The 20633-nt window shown below is 40.2% G+C and overlaps 1 protein-coding gene across 1 annotated transcript in view; it reads right to left on the reverse strand.

Moving 5' to 3' along the window:
• The window catches only part of IL6ST (interleukin 6 cytokine family signal transducer), a 65153-nt gene extending 48865 nt beyond the window's left edge, over positions 1–16288 (reverse strand). The window contains exon 1 of the mRNA XM_063454039.1: positions 16092–16288. The gene's annotated coding sequence lies outside the window, so the exon portion shown is untranslated. The remainder of the gene's footprint in view (positions 1–16091) is intronic.
• Positions 16289–20633: the final 4345 nt, after the last annotated feature.

Consider the following 20633-nt stretch of genomic DNA (forward strand, 5'->3'; position numbering starts at 1 on the left):
CTACATACCTCAAAACAGAATGCACCTGTCATAGTTGATTATATATTTCCTACCTGTTCTATGTTAAATTTTGTATATATGGTGTATGAATATTGTTTTTGTATTTTATTGTACATGTAACAATGCAATGTTTTGTGGACCCAGGACATACTTGAAAACGAGAGAAATGTATCTTTCCTGGTAAATTATTTTCTAAATAAAATAAGTTTGAATCTGTTCTAGATAAGGGCATTATTAAAGAAATGGAAAATACATATAAAGCATATTTCTGTATTGCAGGCTGCATACAGGGCATTATAGAATCTCAACAAATAAAAAGTGATAACGTTCTGTACTATATTATGGTTAGATTTATGATTAAATGAAACCATATGTCCAACAATAGGGATAACACACCCTCAACAGGACTTTAATACCATGGTTATAATAATGCGACTATGACCTTGAGGTAGATGCCCACCAAATTACAGGGCTGGCGCCAGTGGGTCTGGGCTTCTCTTGCCTCCCCTGCACAATACTTTGGGGGTGGAGTTCTGGCAACTTGGCGACCACCAATCCTTCGAATCAGATGACAAGTTCTCTCTTTTAGTTCGACTTGGTTACCCCTATGCTTTACACTTATTCTTTATTGTTAATGCCACGCGTATAGGCATTAGTCCCCACTGCGGCTGATCAGACAAATGATAGTTTTTTTTTCCTCTCGATAATCAATTCTACGGCACTGCCAAATAATTAAATTGCTAAAAGAGAACAGAAGAGAGCACCCACAGGCATTCCTACTGCTCTTCACGTATAGCATCCACAGCGCATGCACAGTTGTTGCTATGGTAAATATATATATATATATATATATATATATATATGTATTAAGGCCTTTTGGCCTGTAATTGTGGGAGGGGCGTATGACACACCTCTTCCCTACTTAAGGGACACCCCTTACCTGGCTCCATATCGTTCGAGGTCAGCGCTGCATCATTTCCACTTCCGGGTCATCCAGACGCCATTTTACCTGATTACTCCATGAGGTTTTTTAAGCAGAGCTGTGTCAGGAATCCAGCCACAGGCTTTTCCGGCCTACCACCTTCTTTCTTCAATCCATCGCCATGGATGGTGTCCAAGTGACTCACAAACTGTAAGTCAACCTACCCGTTATGCCAGGCATCAGTCCCACGGCACCATGCACGGGTCAGGTCCTCACTTTACGGCTGCATTTTGTCTAAGTCTGTTCTAAAACCATTGCATGTTCATGCATATCATTCGTTTAAACCCCCTACCGGTCTTTGGGTGTACTACAGGCTTTTTAGACATTATTGCATTTCATGTACAAACCAACGAACCACTGCATTTTCGCCTACACACTGACCCCTACCGGTCATTCGGTGTACTACAGGCTTCTCAGACATTATTGCATTTCATGTACAAACCATCGAACCACTGCATTTTCGCCTACACACTGACCCCTACCGGTCATTCAGTGTACTACAGGCTTCTCAGACATTATTGCATTTCATGTAAAAACCAACCTTGCTTCATTTAAACGATTGTCATTTTGGTTTGTGTTTTCTGGTCGGCACTTATTCATAGTATATTCTATGCACGATTGCTGTTCGCATTAAAATGCATACGGTTAAGCTATTCATGCTAACTTCTGTTTCCCTTCATACTAAGATTCGGTTATTCTGCTATGTATTCACATAGATCTTTTTCGTGAGTTACATTTCATCATTTCATGTATTTACATTTGGTTAAAAAGTTGCTTGGTTAAATAGACAGACCATTTTCATGCTATTGTTAAGGTATCACTTATTACATCAAGGGTATGAAACCAGCTAACATTTCTGTATAGACATTGGACTCCCACGCCTACTGGAGTTTTTTTTTATATAATTATCCATTTCATTACAATTAAATCAGCCTACGTTACAGGCCTCATTTCTTTGTTGTTAACCATGACACAAGGATTTAATTCCTTTTCATGCATACTCGGGTTGAATCACACGTACTGATCCAACCAATCATACGTTTCCTGCACAGTAATCGGTTAAACTTTCAAATACTTATTTTACACGATCTTAGGTTGTCTATTTTGTTTCAGTTTGCTTATTATATATATATATATATATATATATATGGTTTTAATAATAATAGTTATTTTATTTTACAATGCAGTAAGACATACCGCGAGTTCAAGGACACGGTCCTATTTTCAAAGAGTATAATGGAGATATGATGTTATTACAACCATGTACATTACGATTACATGGCACTAACTATTCAGGCCATTTCTTATCATGCTCATACGATATACCACGAGTATATAAGAACACGGTCCTACCTTCCACAGAGGGTTTCGAGTTGAATCACACGCATTGGTTCAACCACTCATACGTCACGTTACAACATTTTCTGCATAGATTGTCATTTCACATAATTTCATGGCATTTACAAACTCAGGCCTTTTCTTGACACACTCAGACGACGTAACACGAGTATTCAAGAACACGGCATATACTTCTCACAAGACTCTCACGTTCTGGTTCATACATTCATACGTCACTTTACAGCAACATTTATGATTCTGCATATTGTCACTTCACATTAAAAAGTCCCTTGCATTCCCAGATCAGTTTAGTGACATGCATATCATCTGATCACCTTCCATATATACACATTACACGGCCAATCCCCTGCTGCCAGGTATCGGACTCAGCGTAACGCTTGTCACCAAGCATGGGCAGTCATGTCACTATCATACTCATAGATTTTACACCTCCCACACATACTGCTAGAAGCCCTAATCCCAGCCTATACAGATTACACAGGTCTCACAGGATCCATTCTCACTCTATCCCTTTTTAGGTTTATCCAGGTTTTCATACCTGTCGAATCTCAAAACTTCATACATACTACCAGGTACGTAAGCCTGCTCACGTTGTAGTTCACATACGTTTCATTCTTCTAGGCCATAGAGTACTGGCAAGTTAGGGGTATAGGCCCAAATAGGTACCTCCCTTCTTGGCATTTCTGCCTATCGTTTAGTGGTCCGCGAGGCCAACACCCCGCCTCAACGTTTCGGAGGCAAACGCCATCGGGCCACACGTGAGTTAGCCGCCTCGCAATATTATAGAGAGGGCCTCACCTGTCACTCCCTCCCCCTGTTTTCTTTTACTATCACCGAGAGGCCTACGATTCCTGCCACTACGACGGGTGGCCTCAATAACCCCTCGCGCCAACTCAGACAGAGCCTCTCATAGCCACTTGGCAACTAGCAGGGCCTCACCTGTCACAAAACAAGATTAATTTTTCGCCTTTCAGGCCTAGTTAGCCTGCCAGTATCACCCCTGGGGAATCGGTCACTACACCCCTTACCATGGCTGGGTCGGCCGCTGCGACCCCTCCAGCACTGGTTGAGTTGCAATCACTTTCTCCAGCCATCTGTTTCAGGGCACATGCTAAATCTGTGTCCAAATAAAATGTATCCCAAAACTATACTTAACATCAATAAACATTTCTGTACTTATGACATTACTGTCACATCATCCATCTAGACATTTGGTGGAATTCATTATCTCGGGTCTATCAGAAGGATTCACACAGGCCTCATACACATGCCTTCTGGAATCCTGGAATGTCCTAATTTACAATCCGCACAACAAACCCTACAGCGGTGGAGACACTCATAGCCAGGAAGTGGCAGAGGACTTCCTATGGGGGCCCTTCCAGTCCCCTCCGTTCACCACATAGCGGACAAACCCCATCGGTATTGTCACGGGGAAATCTTCTCACAAACGTAGACTTATCATTGATCTATCAACACCTCACACCTCTGCCACTCCTAGTCTGAACTCCCTCATACCCTCTGAGGATTTTTCACTGCAATATTCCACCATAGATCACGCCATTACGGCTATCATGCAGGCAGGGGCCGGAGCATGGCTCAGTAAGACTGATATCACAATGCTTTCAAGTTACTGCCTATCCACCCTACACTGTGTCACCTGCATGGTATCAAATGGGCAGGGAACTACTATTTTGCTCACGTTTAACATTTAGGTTCCAAAGTAGTCCGGCCATTTTCAACGTATTCGCCGAAACCCTATGCTGGTTTTATTAAATATAGCCAGATGCCCTACAGTTATACATTATCTGGATGATTTCTTACTGGTCAAGGAGAATATTTCCCCTCCCAGTAGCCTAAAAGAAACCATCAGTCTATTCGAACAGGTGGGTGTCCCAGTCTCCTCCACCAAGACTGAAGGACCAGATACCTTCATCACATTCCTGGGTATCATACTAGACTCAGCTACCATGCAAGCTAGCCTGCCACGCCCAAGGTAGAAAACATTCTGATCAACATAATCTCTACATACAACTCGGTACTTGCAACCGCAAGAATTACAGTCTCTGCTTGGGTCACTGAATTTTGCCATTCGCATCATACCTCAAGACCGGGCTTTCATCTCACAACTCCTTTACATGTTTCCCACTTTTAGACATGATGGACACAGGTCACCCCTGGATACCCAAGCCACGGCAGGCGTAATTATGTGGAGAAAATTTGTAACCACCTTGAATGGTAAAAGCATGTTCCTTCCAAAATTGTCTGACTCCTCACCTACCATTTGGTCAGACGCGGCGTCTACCACAGGTTTTGCAGCAATTTTTCAGGAACGAATGGCTTTGGGGCAGCTGGCCTTCAGAAGTTCAGGACCTGGAGGGTTTTTCCACTACCTCAGCTCTGTTTGAGATATATCGCATCGTGACGGTTGCCGTGGCATGGGTGCATTTATGGGCAGGTTCGTCTGTACGTTGCTACTCAGACAACCAAGTAACTTGTCACATTATAAACAAGGCCGATCCAAATCACTGACTATTATGAGATTCTTGAGGAAACTCACTTGGCTGGCTGCATGTCATAATTTTCTCTTGTTTTGTATTCATGTTCCAGGTGTATGTAACACTGCTGCTGACAATTTGTCTCGCTTTAATTTCCAGGCTTTTCGTCAAATACTCCCGTCAGCCGCACTCACAGCCACGAACACCCCACTATTCCACCATCTAGTAATGGACTAGATGCTATTATGCAACATAGCAGAACATTGTCCCAATTAGCACTGTCTACTAATACCCGGGAAACTTACGATAGAGCTTTCATTTGATTTAAAGATTCCTTTCTGAACACAACATCTTACAACCTTTCATCGTGACATCCTGGTTGGGCTTTGCTTCTTTTTGCCACCTCAAACTCAAACTATCATACAACACAATCAAACCATATCTGACAGGCATCCAACATCACATGCTAACTTTACAACCAGACAAATCAAGTGTCCTCCTACCATTAAGAACATCCTTAGGGGTATTCAGAGATCCGAACCCCCACGTACGGCCCAGAGGCTACCCATAGATTTCCATATTTTTAAAGACTTATACAATTCACTAGATTTAAACCCTTTGCCAACAACACAAACCTCATCGTTAAAACCGCCATATACGTAGCCTTGTTTATGGTATCCTACTTCATTCACACTTAACAAAACACATGGACTATTATATCTTGACTCTGCCTCACTCCAAAACCAGTCAACATGCACTTTCAGTAAAGGTTAAGTACTATCCTACTCACAACAGGTGGAGCCCCGTCAAACTACTGGACTCATATACCCAGCATAACAACGAACCACCATCTCAACCACTTTCAGTCTACAAGGTTCGGTACTCACTACCACCACCTTTATGACACACGTCAGGTCTTTACTTACACAGCTGGGCCTCAAATCAGCTAACTATTCGGGCCACTCCTTCCGCATAGGAGCGGCCTCCACAGCATCCAGTGCAAACATTCCAGTTCATGTTATCAAGTCACTAGGACGCTGGAAATCATCGGCTTACTCTAGATACATACCTAACCCGGTACAAGAAGTAAGAAATGCCTTTCAAGACATGTCTGGTTAAAGTATGTATATTGCTGGTATGTAATAAATTTGATTTTCTACTTTTGCCCTCTTTATTTACAGGCCTACCTCATCGTCGGTTCCGGCACACCACAACCGACTTGCTCTTTTAATACCATCCTACACTTATCAGTGTTTGTATCTTCTGTACTATCATGAGCCCTTAACACAAGTATTAAGGCCTTTTGGCCTGTAATTGTGGGAGGGGCGTATGACACACCTCTTCCCTACTTAAGGGACACCCCTTACCTGGCTCCATATCGTTCGAGGTCAGCGCTGCATCACCCTCCCACCCACTCCTCATTATTAACTAATTTTCTCTTTACATTTCTTCTTGGTGGGCCCTCTTTATTTACAGGCCTACCTCATCGTCGGTTCCGGCACACCACAACCGACTTGCTCTTTTAATACCATCCTACACTTATCAGTGTTTGTATCTTCTGTACTATCATGAGCCCTTAACACAAATATATATATATATATATATATATATATATATATATCTCAAAATGACACTGATGAAATAAAAAGAGAGAAATAAACGGTCCTTATGAAATAAATATTTTTTATTTTCCAGGAGAGCTTATGGTGAAGGGAGTGATAATCCAATGCAACTTAGTTGGTTCTCAAAAAAAATTATAAAGTTTCTACGTTACATTAGATATTCATCTTCACCACTAGGCCAGCCTTCCCTGGGAGTGGCAAGGGGTGTAGAAATATGGTGGGAGGAAACCGGTGTCTCGTACAGGATGCTTTTGTTGATTTAACAACAATTTGGTTTGCATTGAACCCATTTTTCATTTACAGTAATGTTTTTGTAAGAGCCAAGTAACAAAAGTGAATAAGTGAAGCCACTGTATTGAGAGATAAACGGTTAACAGGTCAACAAATCTGCAACAGGATTAATATTTTATCATAAAGTTCATTCTGTGAGTTGATGTGACTTTAAAATAAATTTGCATAAATAGGTAAGATGGAAAATCAAATAAATTGGAATGTTTTGTCCCACCAATCCAACAACTTTGGCCTTGAATTTAATTCTCCGAAATTCACCATTTAGTGAATAAACCCCACTGCATCTCAAGGCTTCTCCATTGCGGGCATATGCATGTAGATCTATACTGCACCCACTGGCATTGAGTCCAACTGTGACATAGTGGAAAATATAACAAACTCCAACATTGTTGAAGAGTACTTCGATTGTTTTAGTTATTAAAGCTGCACTGCTGAGAAATGATTGTAATTTGAAGTTAATTTACATTTTTATAAACCGTTTATCAGAACTTCTCAAAACTCAGGAACACAATGAGGAAGATATATACAATGGCATTAGTCATATATTAGTCCAGTAGACAAGAAGTCAAAATAACTAGTATTGTGGCATGCCCTTTTTATTGGAGAAATAAATCTCTTATCCCACATACATTAGAAGCTTAAGCAACTACATGTAGTACAGCTAAATTAATATGACAAATTTACAGTTGGAGTGTGAGGGGTTGCCAGGTCACTTGCTGTAACTGGCGCAGGACTCTAATCACCTTCCAGAGAAGAGCTATTTTCACTATGCTATCCTCATGCTATGTTGGGACCCTGTAGGACATAAGGCAGCCCAGCACTGAGCCAAACTATCCCGACGAACTTTAAGGACACTCCCGGGACCGGAATGGAACACTAAGTGCTCGAACAAAAGATACCCAGTATATGTTGACGGAGCTCTCATGTCATTTGGGGTCTGAACATGGCATGGATGATGGAGGTTAGCATACCTAGTTAGAGGCCAGTACCACTTACGGTACGGCAATCGATCACAAAGGATATCAGCTCTCAAAGGTAAAAGACTCTAAAAAGACTACAAAGACATGCTTTAATGGCACATGGTGTCCTCTGGCTGGTGTGACTCCCTCCTTTTTGTACATGCCTCCCCACCTCCCATTATTAGAGGGAATAAAGTACCTTTTAGATCACGAGTACTGAGCATGGCCTTCATCTTTTCCCTTTCAGAAAAATGAGAATGTGACCATCTTGAACTTTAAGAAGGATCATGATAAAAGGCGTGACATTTGTTAAAAGTGATAAAAGAGTAAGCATACACCCATGAACACAAACGCACAAAACACAGTGAGTGTTGAATGGCACAAAACTATTTTTCTTTAAAAAGGGGCACCATAACCACTACAGATTAATGAAGACGTTCTGTGGCAAAGAGACTACACCTACAGGCTTAGCAGTATAAACACTATTTTCTGAGAGAAAGCAGTGTTTAGCCATCTCTACTGATTGTCCATTTGAAAGCTACTAGAGGGACTTCAAAGATTGAGCCAATGCATCTCTATGAGGTGATGTTGATGGGCACATCGCTGTGGTTGATGCATATGTGCACTAACCTCCCAATGCTTTCCTGTGGATTGTAGGAGGATTGGGGTTATATAGGCTGAAATGGTTAATATGGAAAACCTCAGACAGCAGAGGCGGGAGGGCTGCATCAGGATTACATATTTAACAGCCTGTGTGTATTTTGTAATGCATGGATTACAAAACTATACATTCAAGGTTATTCACACAGGAAAGAAAGCATTGAAACTGCAATGATTTACATTGCAGGACTAAGGCCGACACGGACAGTGCACCCAGACCACTTCAATGAGATGAAGTGGTCTGGGTGCAAATAGTGTCCTTTTAACTTTACACCAACCCTCAAAATAACAACACATGAACCCGTCTTCAAAATAACACACCAGGATTATGAGTAATAGAAATCACTACCCTGTTAAACCAGTTTACTACTAAACAGTTTAAAATGACCAAGGGGGCTCCATTAATTATTAGATTCAACTGCAAGCTTCCCTCTGCGCCCCCATTCCTCCTAGTGCCCCAATCAATGCCCTGTTGACATAAATACACATTTAAACTTTATCAATAAATTGAACAGCAATTAAAGAGAGACCCACGTCTCTCCTACAGCAATTCTTACACATGAAAAGGCTTGGGCTAATATAGCTACTGACCTAATCCTTCTTAACCAACTCCCTTCTTTAATAATGCTTACCCCCTTACAGTCATTCTCTACAAGTGTGAGAAAAAGAGTGATTTATGGGTAGGTTTGGAAATGCTCCAAGTATTTCCTGTAAAGTGTACGTGTCACGGAACACACTATTTGTTTTAATTTACAGAGAGAAAACCAAAATGAAACAAAAAACACAAAAACAAAAAACCTTTATACATCAGGCTAGCAAGTGTAGATTGTGAGACCTGCTAGAGCCATCATGTTGATAAAGTACCAGGTAGGCGTCCAGGATACTTACATCACATGTCTTTCGGGTAGTGGTGTGGGTGGTCTACCCTTGTCTGGCAGTAGCAGGTATTGCGACAATTTGTTATTCCTTTCATTTACCAGTCAGATTTTGGCAATTTTTTTCTTTTGCCTCGATATCTATGCTGCTTTTGGAGACATGTCATTTGTACAATATACTAGGCCAGCTTAAACCCTCAAGTACCTATGAGGGCTGCCATGACAATCTAATGCCATTTGTCAATGGTTTTTTCTCCTATATCAATAAATGTGCACTTTTTCAAACTTTCCATATCTTCCATTTAATTTTTTTCTATGGACTATAGGGGCCCAACCCTGTGTGCGGACTACTGTACTTATATTGTGAGATACTTCTGACACTTTGCCTTGCGAACCCAGAAAAAATTAAATTTAAAAAATAAATAAAGTCACACTGCTGCCTGCTCCGTCTCCAGACAAGCCATTCGCTCCCTACGAGCCAGGGGAAGCCTTGGGTTACAAGCGAATAGGAACTCCCGAAAATTGACCGGCCGCAACCCCTTTTTCTGATGGAACTATTTTGGGCAGCTGCCACGTGTGCAGTTGGTCAAAATTTTACCCCGGTGGCGATACGGCTATACTACATGGATCTGAGCACTATGTGGAAAACATGGGCGCTCAGATCCAGGCCATCATACTTGTGGGGGTTCCTAATTGTTTTATATGTATTTTGGGGTGTTTTGGTGTAAAACACTGTACCTCTAGTGCCTGAGAGATAATTAGTTTAAGCAAAAGTACACGCACTTATCTCCCAAACACAGAGACGCCCGGGTGTGGTTACGGTTATATTGTATGGAGACCCCATGCTGGGGGTCAGTATATAAGCAGGCAACTTAGCCTTAATACGTTCACCTTCTACCGAATATGACTGGTTGCGTCCATTATATTGGGGAAACACTGCACAGATCAATAGAAACGTACCAAACAAATTATGTCTGAAGTATTGGTAAAAAACATTTGATAAAACGGCCACTTGAAAAAAATGTAAAGATATTTGCTCCATTCTCTCACTATTTAGAATTGGGAAAAATCAACTCAAAAAAGAAATCCTGGTACATCTATGAAAAAATAAATCTGGATCTATAGACCCATTTCATCTATTTTGGGCGGACAGGAGAATTTTTAAAGAATTGAAAATAGAACATCCTCTAATTCATCAAGTTTTCAAATCTATTGATCCAATTAAAAAAAACAATTCTTTACAAAAAATCAGATTTCCCCTCAGGTTTGAAGATGTTTATACAAGTTTATACAAGTTTAATTCAACTGCTTGGATTACAGCAGGTATAACCACAGTTGCAAATATGACCTCAAACTCAGAGTTAGATAGTTTTCAAAGGCTACAAAAAGTGTACGGACTGCAGGGTAAAGAAATTCTCATATTTAAAAAAATTTTACGCAAGGTACAACTAATTGATGATTCGCCTATAGATCAGTTTTTATATGCCCAATTTTTAAAAAAAAAAAATAAAAATAAAAAGAATCAGCGATTAAGAATACAATACTTGGGGAAAAACCAGGAAGAGAAAATTAAAACAATACTTAGATGGGAGGAAGATCTGGGTAGCCTTTTCTCTCCCCCACAGGTATCTCCAACCCGAAACTTTTGTGTTTTATATGTTTTTACACTGTAAGTAACAGTGTACACTGTACAGCAAGCATGTCAAACTGTCGTGCCGCTGGCCGCATGCGACCCACATTGGACAGCTTTGCTGCCTGGCAAGCACATGCCTAATTGCCTAGTGTTGCAAGCAGAGTAGGCACCTGCTTTCCCCACATTGCAGGTGCTTACTCTGCTATAATTTACCCGGTCGGGGAGGGGGGATTCCTGGCGGCAGCGAGGGAGCTCCGTGTTCCTGCTCCCCACTGCTCCCTTGAGCGCGCCCTCTTTAGTGATGCCGGGCGCCGGGATATGACGTCATATTCCGGCGCCCGGCATCACTAATCTGCGCACGAGGTAGCAGTGAGTAGCAGGAAGGAGATCTCCAGACAGAAGATCCCCACTGGACCCCATGAATAATTACAATAATGTGAGTGTGTGTCTGTGTTTCTGTGAGTGTGTGTCTGTGTCCGTGTTGCAATGGGCGCAGCTGGACAGTGGAGGAGCATGGAGGTACATAACTCCACGTCACATTCCAACTTGATGTCGACGTGCTCCACCTTCACAGGGTTTCAAGAAGTAGCTGGAGGATCTGCTTTGGCACAGGGTGCGGATGGCGCCATTTTGGTATATACCGAGGTCGGGCTCCGGAGTCGCATACTGGCAGCAGCAATGTGAGTGGAGTCTACTTGTTGGCTACAGGGGGGTGCTGGGATATAGTAGAGGGGGTGACTGGAATTTAGTATATGGAGGGTGCTGTGGTTTAGTAGAGGGGGATGCAGTTTTTTTTTTCTTTACTGTACTTTTCTAAATCTACGTTTCTATGAAAATGTAAGTTTTGTTGGGTTTTTTTTTGTGGCCCACAAACTTAAACCTTGTTTAGTTGACCCTTGCTAGACTGAGTTTGACATGCTTGCTGTACAGTATTTGTATAACACTCTGTAAGCTCTGTAATTATGCACTACTTATTTGTAACAATCTCCTAGAAGAGAATATTAGAAGACTTAGCTCTGTAATTATGCACTACTTATTTGTAACAATCTCCTAGAAGAGAATATTAGAAGACTTAGAGGATCACTATAGTGTCAGGAAAACAAACACATTTTTCCTGACACTACGCTGGGCTTAAGGAGGTTAAAACCCCTTCAGCCACTTACCTTTACCCACCCCTCCGATGTCAGCTCCCAAGTGGAGCCGAATGCGCATGCATTAAAAACGCCCATAGGAAAGCATTTCTCAATGCTTTCCTATGGACGTTCTGCGTGCTCAATGCGATTTTCGCATTCAGCGTCGCAGAAGCGCCTCTAGCAGCTGTCAGGAAGACAGCCACTAGAGGCTGGATTAACCCTGCAATGTAAACATAGACGTTTCTCTGAAACTATGTTTACAGCTACAGGGTTAAAATTAGGGGGGGACCTGGCACCCAGACCACTTCATTGAGCTGAAGTGGTCTGGGTGACTACAGTGGTCCTTTAATACTACTTTTACAGTTATCTGAAGGAGAAATATTGTATCTGGAGAAAGGGCATTTTTAGACTAATCTTAAACTTTATCTACTCAATCTTAGAAATAATTGTACAGTTAATCTTTTGAAATTGACTGTAGCAACTCAATGCATGAATCATGGGTTTTTATAACATTTACTTATTGTAAGAAATAATAAATAGATTTAAAAAAATAAAATTAGAAAAACTGTAAAGATAAATACAGTGTGTGTCTATTGTTCAAAAATAGATATGTTGTGTAAATTCAGATAGTTTTAAAATTTTGGGTTGGGTGACAACATTCTAAAGTACAGTTTTACTGCTGAATGAGATACTGATTAGATAGATAGATAAAACATGGGCGTTCCAGTCTGCCTGTGTTCATTTTGTCCCTATTGTACATCACAGCAGCAGACCAAGCATTTTGTCCTGCATCGCTAGCCAATAAAAGCTTCAGCCAGTGCACTTAACAATACCCCAGGCTGTGTATAAACTGACTGAAGTCACTGTATGGATACTTTCAGTTTATTGAGCAATTCTAATCAAATTGTGTGATACTGCATAATCCATAAACTCTCAAAACATTAAAAATATTTCTTTAGCTTGCAGCAGTTACCTACAAATTGCAAAATGATACATTTTATTTTTAAGTTGTCTTTAAAAAAAAAAAAAAAAAAAAAAAAGGTGTGTATAATGCATGTTGGCGAATTAAAATCAATAAGAAGGAAATGTTAAAAGACAGAAAATAAAGTGAAAGAAAAAAATAAATGCATGCCCTCAAGCTACAAAATAACCCATAGCACAAAGGTGTTAAAGAATGTCAAAGCAGTTAACATTTACAAAAAGGACAACATGCAGGTGCAAAACAAATATGTATGGCTCATCTGTATCCAGGGATTTTAAACTTTCTGTTGATCAATAGGTAGATCCCTCGTGGTTGTATAATTCAAACCCTTAAGGTAATTTGACAGCCTGGGGATCTCTAATATGGCTCCTATATGTTAATCAAGAAAACTGTATTTATTTTATATTAAAGGACCACTCTAGGCACCCAGACCACTTCAGCTTAATTAAGTGGTCTGGGTGCCAGGTCCAGCTAGGGTTAACTAATTGTTTTATAAACATAGCAGTTTCAGAGAAACTGCTATGTTTATCAATTAGTTAAGCCTTCCCCCTAATTCTCTAGTGGCTGTCTCACTGACAGCCGCTAGAGGCGCTTGCGTGATTCTCACTGTGAAAATCACAGTGAGAGCACGCAAGCGTCCATAGGAAAGCATTATGAATGCTTTCCTATGTGACCGGCTGAATGCGCGCGCAGCTCTTGCCGCGCGTGCGCATTCAGCCGACGGGGAGGAACGGAGGCGGAGAGGAGAGTTCCCCGCCCAGCGCTGGAAAAAGGTACGTTTTTACCCCTTTCCCCTTTCCAGAGCCGGGCGGGAGTGGGTCCCTGAGGGTGGGGGCACCCTCAGGGCACTCTAGTGCCAGGAAAACGAGTATGCTTTCCTGGCACTAGAGTGGTCCTTTAATACACAGGAATTGTGTTTATGGTACAGTCAATGCAAGAGATTACATTGGGATCCACACAAAAATTAATGATCATAACTGGAAGTAAAAAAGGAACCAAACATTTGAAGGAGGATATTATTATAGGTTCCAGATATGATTTTAATATCATTTTTTTTTTTTTTTTTAAATAAGAAAACATTCAAATCAGAATTATATCTGATGTAAACCGGCCAACTATGTAGTATAATGGATGCTATGACAATATCATGTTTTATGAATTCTGTATTTTTCTTAATGTTTTAAGATCTTCCATAAATTAAATCTGTAGTTTTGCTGAGTCTCTTGTCTGTTGGATTTAGGTTTAATAACTGGATAAGTATTTCTTCACCCTGACTTGAAACATATTAAATGAGTTCTTTGTAAAGTACATATATTATAAATTTATTCGCATCTACAGTGAGTGGTACAATGCACGTGTTTACCCAATACACAAATATGTGGACAAATATATTTAAAAAAAAAAAAAAAAAAAAAAAAATTTGAATCCCTGGCTCCCGTTAACAAGAGAGACAGCCTACATACAACTAACCAAGAAGGTTAAAAGGAGAGAGAACCCGATGGCACACAAAACCCAAGTTTACCTATAAGGGACTGTGACAGAGTCTGCTCCAATCACACTGACAACTGGTGTAGGATTCTACACAACTCCCCCCAGAATAGCTACTTCAAACCCTTGCCTCCACCTCCATATGTCCATCTACCCTCCAGGCAGAAAAGGGCAGTTTATGTTGGCTGAGAAAGACAGAATTGCACACTGTCTGGAACTCCCACCTGGCCAGAGGTCTGGCGGCTTCCCAGTACACCTTTCAGCAACCACCACACCTAGTAGAACGCTAATTGGAGGAAAACCAAAGGAGGTGGAGGGCTAACGAAAACAGCTCTAAGTTAGGGGGAGCCCCCTGCCACTGAGCAGGAACAACCTCTTAACGATGACCGGCACTTGGTTGACAACAGCCTGGAATTCTGCGTTGGATGTTATTTTTTTTTAAATTGTATTATTATATAGCGCCAGCAAATTCCGTACAATGGGTGGACTAACAGACATGTAATTGTAACCAGACAAGTTGGATGCACAGGAACAGAAGGGTTAAGGGCCCTGATCAATGAGCTTATATGCTAGGATGTTAGCCACGTTCCATTGAAACTTTACTTGACATTTTCTCAGGCTACATACCTCCGATCCGAGAGCTGTTTGAATAGTTTACTATTGGTAGAGGCCTGTTTGGGAATGTAGCACGTGGGGAAAAGTTATATTTTGGGGTTCATATAGGCGCCCTGTTGTCTGGTAGTTAATAAAATAATATCAGAGTTAATATAATTTTGTCCCAGACATAGAGCAGCATGGAGAGGACCCATTGTTTACTATGATAGTAATTGTCCCTATAAATATTCTACCCTTGTCACAGTAAAGTGCTTTACTTCTCCAAGTCTGGACTGGTGTTTGGAGAAAGGCTATAGTCACTTTAGCGTTTCTTTGGCAGAAGTAGTCAGTCGAAGTACTGCAGCTCTGTCACAAGGACAAATATACCATTGTACACACCCAAAAAAAAAACACCACAACAACAACACCACACAACTGTAGTCAGTAAGGGGCACAATATAAAAATGCACACACAAAAAGGCTTCAATAAGTACTGCCAATAAGGGTAACATATCAGCAATACTTAACAACAACAACAACAACAACAACAACAACAACAACAACAACAACAACAACAACAACAAAAGTCGGCAGTAAAGAAGACACAACTTTAAGATACAAAAACCATTAGAGGATAGTGGATACACCAACACTGCTATATTTAGCAGCTATTAAACACAGCAATCCCAGCTAGTAAGATGGACACACAAAACGCCTATTATAGAAGGGGTGGGGAGTCATACGTCATATAATATTCACAAAGATTGCACTCCAGATGCTTCAGAACTACATTTACCGTGATGCTCAGCCACAGTAACTCAGCACAACTCAAGCAACGACAACAACACACAAAATCAGCCGGACAATAAAACAACACCATGACCCAGGCTGAAGTGAAAACATGACGATGTGATGAATTCAGCGATCCCTCCACACACCATCACCAGATGGAACACAATGTAACAAGTGGCATGGAACACACAGAACAGAAAGTTCCATGTGGAATCCCAGCGCTTACCTCGGCCGCCCAGCGAGGTGTGCACACAGAAGGAGTCACCGAGGTCACACAGCTCCTAGTATCCCCCGAGAGCCGCAGCATCCCGAGGCCTGCCCGTTACAAAGCTCCCTCGCCAAACACCATACAAATGGCTGATGTCGCCCAGGATCGCGGAGCCTCCGCTCAGATTGGAGAGGATGAGCACGTGACTTCCAAAAACAGACTCCTCTCTCTCCACCCAGCCCCCTTCTCCTTCACCCGCTGTGTACACTGTGTATGTGAACGCGGCCCCGATTGGCTCCCTCTGTGTGCACGCAGTGTGCTTCCCATTTAGGTCATCCAGCCATTTACGGTAAGCACTGCCTCCCTGTCCCTTAGAGGGAATGACTGGCTGCAGGATGCTCCTTGTTACTCAATGTGCTCAGAGCCTGAATAAGAATTAAAATTTAGGGGGAAATGACCAGGAGAAGTGGGTACACGATGTGTAGTTTTATATTCAGGTCTAATTTTTTTTTAAATCGTATCTGATAGATATGACCAAACTGATAATCATATTTATTTCATCCATGTAATCGAGAAATGATGAAAAGAGGATTTTTTTCATTAACAGTTGTACATGCTCAGTGAACGGGATATTCTCATAAACAAACAAAAAGTGCTTCTATATACAAATAAATAAATAAAATAAGTCACAGTACTTTTAATTTTTTTATCGTGTCGTTATTTTACTGGAACAAATCAAATAATAATAGGAAATTATTCTCAAAAATATATAACTTCACAAATGAAAAAAAAAACAAATCGAATGGTCAAGTGAAATCTTTTATATGTATTTCTTCTTCCGCTGATCCCAAAGAAATCAAATATTTCAAGTTCCAATTTTGCAATAAAAATGGGAAAAACATATTCTTGACATTACCATAGCACAGTGGTGCAGTATCCAAGGACACTGCCTGGCTGGTACCCTTCAAAAGTCCAATTTCATTTTTATTTAATCAAATTACGTGACAAATTATACATCTTCACCTGTGTAGCCATAAATCCTTGCACAGATCCTGTCTTGACTCCAAAATGGTAGGCTGTTCTTCAACAAACAAGCTGTTATCTCATATATTAAAGGGACACTATAGTCACTAAAACAACTACAGCTTATTGTAATTGATCTGGTGAGTATAGTAGGTCCCTGCAGGCTTTTTGCAGTAAACACTGTCTTTTCAGAGAAAATTCAGTGTTTACATTAGAGTTTTTGGACACCTCCAATGGCCCCTGGAGGTGGCTCCTGGTGCAGCAGCACTGACATTCAGTGTCTCCACCCTCTGCATGGAGACACAACTTCCTCATAGAGAGCATTGATTTAATGCATCTCTATGAGAACATGCTGATTGGCCAGGGTGGCATTTGGCCCCACTCTGCCTCCTTGACAATCTCAGCCAATCCCTGTGGAAAGATTTGAATTGGCTGAGATCATCAATTCTCATAATAGCCAAAGAGATGGATCGTGGGTATGGCCAGCACCTGCAGACCCACAGAGAGCTAGAAATAATATATGTTTTAACCCTTTCTAAGGGGGGGGGGAGGCGAGGAAAACCACCTAAATGGTATTTTTAACACTACAGGAATACTTGTTTGTGTTCCTGATCCAATAGTGTTCCTTTAAAGGATCACTATAGTCAACATATAAAAGCAAGAAAGACAGGTCCCTAGCCTTCTTTCTTACTTTTATATGAACTTGCCCCTAAAAAATCGAGCCCTTTTTATTATTAAAACTTACCTCCGTTCCAGCACCGAGCTCCTCTCCTGGCCACGCCCCCTTTTTTCATCAAGATGACGAAATCACAGGATGCAATAGGACACTTCTCTTTGAGATGCGTCATTGTGCTCTGGTACGCATGCGCGGCTTCGCGCTGCACCAATCAGGTTCCTCGGCATTGAATGACTGACAGCTCAGCTCGCTGTCTATGCCCGCCCCCCCTCCTACGGCAGCCCTCCAGCCCAAAGTTAGTGTATACAAACACTATATATAGAGATATCTCTATATATAGTGTTTGTATAAACACACACTGTAAATAAATATTGTTAAACACACACACACACTCCATCTATCTATTTCTATCTATCTATTTCTAGCCATCTATCTACCTATTTCTAGCTATCTATCTACCTATTATCTATCTTTTTCTATCTATCTATTTCTATCCATCTATCTTTTTCCATCTTTCCATCTATCTATCTTTTTCTATCTATCTATCTATCTTTTTCTATCAGTCTATTTCTATCTATCTATTTCTATCTACCTTTTTCTAGATAATTATATCTATTTCTATCCATCTATCTTTCTATCTATCTTTTTTATCTATCTATTTTTATCTATCTTTTTATCTATCTATCTATCTTTTTATATCACTCTCTATCTACTTATCTATTTCTATATATCTACCTGTTTCTATCTTACCTACCTTTTTCTAGATATTTTTCTATCTATTTCTATCTATCTATCTGTCTATATCTATTTATCTTTTTCTATCTATTTATTTCTATCTATCTTTTTCTATCTATCTGTCTATCTTTTTATATATATATATTTCTAGCTATCTATCCATTTCTAGCTAGCTATCTACCTATTTCTATCTATTTCTATCTATCTATCTCTATCTATCTACCTGTTTCTATCTATCTTATCTATCTTTTTTCTAAATATTTTTTATCTATTTCTATCTATCTATCTTTTTTAGATATTTCTATCTATCTATTTCTAACCATATCTATTTCTATCTATCTTTTTCTATCTATCTAAATATCTACCTATTTTTATCTATCTCTATCTATTTCTATCTATCTATCATTCTATCTATTTCTATCTATCTTTTTCTATCTACCTAGTTCTATCTATCCATCTTTTTCTATCTATCTATCTATCTATCTATCTATCTATCTCTATATCTATTTCTGTCTGTCTACCTTTTCTATCTATTTATCTTTTTCTAGATATCTATCTTTTTATATCTATTTCTATTTATCTATCTATATCTATCTTTTTCCATCAATTTCTATCTATCTATCTATCTATCTATCTATCTATCTATTTCTAGCTATCTATCTACCTATTTCTAGCTATCTATTTCTAGCTATCTATCTACCTATTATCTATCTTTTTTCTATCTATTTCTATCCATCTATCTTTTTCTATCTATCTTTCCATCTATCTATCTGTTTCTATCTATCTATCTTTTTCTTAGTCTATTTCTATCTATCTATCTATCTATCTATTTCTATCTACCTTTTTCTAGATATGTTTTCTCTATTTCTATCTATTTCTATCCATCTATCTTTCTAGCTATCTTTTTTATCTATCTATCTTTTTCTATCTATCTATCTTTTTCTATCTATTTCTATCTATCTATCTATCTATCTTTTTCTATCAATCTCTATCTACCTATCTATTTCTATCTATCTACCTGTTTCTAGATATATTTATCTATTTCTATCTATCTATCTATTTCCATCTCTATCTATTTATATCTATCTATCTTTTTTATCTATCTATTTCTATCCATCTATTTCTATCTATTATCTATCTTTTTCTATCTATTTCTATCTATGTATTTCTTTTTTTTTGTAAATATGTTTTTTATTAACGTATTTTCAATGTCATTTCAATAAGAGATAAGCAAGAAGGAATAGGACTCGCAGGTCCCTGGGAACAATAACAAGTAATAGTTGCTGGTGGGCTCACAGGCCCAAATAAACCTTAGAGACTCGCAGGTCTCGCTTCTTTTTTTTTTTTGTTATCAATGTGTTTAGAGTCATTTTTCACTAACTGTCTTGAAGGTGAGACTCGCAGGTCTCTCAGTGTTTTGGACGTTCGTGGATGCGCAGATCCAGTTGGTGACATTTACGACTTCAAGTATGTATAATGATCAGGAGCCATGTGGCTCTCGGCTGATGTCCTGTATGTACACCTTTAACTTTCCATTGTGATTTTTAAACATCCTAAAATTCTAAGATTCAACCCCCTCTGTCTTTAACAGGAAACTGTTGTATTTGGTAGGTCATGTCCCAGCTGGGTGAGCCAGGTGAGTTCCACTTTATGTCATACCCTTAGTTCAAGCTCGCAGGTCCACTTCAATGACGGACTTGTGGGTCCCTATTTGTTGGTATGGTGGGTGTCTCTTTCCGTTTTCTCTAGCGTGTGTTTTGTGTATTTTCAGCTGTGTCTTGGCGGTTGGTGTCTGTTTTTCACCTTGCCATGGTTGTGTGGCGTTGGTGGTCTGCGTCGTCATTGTGAGCCGTGGTATGTATGATACCCTCCACTGGTGCGTGCTCTTGAGTGTGCCATACGGCCCCCTATCTTGGGTGTGTGTAATAGTGCTATCGTCGGGCTATTGTATTTCCCTGTGCCGGTATTGTGTCTTGGTTTTGTGGGGGTGTGTCTGATTATGGGAGGTCGGGTTTCCTGCCTATGGTGGTATGTTTGTCTCCGCCAGGTCGGGCCTTCAGTTCGTCCGGGGTAGTCACCCGTCCCTTTCTCTAGGTCTCTAAGGGTGTGGTCTCTAAGTGTCCACG

This window comes from Pelobates fuscus, chromosome 5 (genome assembly GCF_036172605.1).
Source record: "Pelobates fuscus isolate aPelFus1 chromosome 5, aPelFus1.pri, whole genome shotgun sequence".
NCBI lineage: Eukaryota > Metazoa > Chordata > Amphibia > Anura > Pelobatidae > Pelobates > Pelobates fuscus.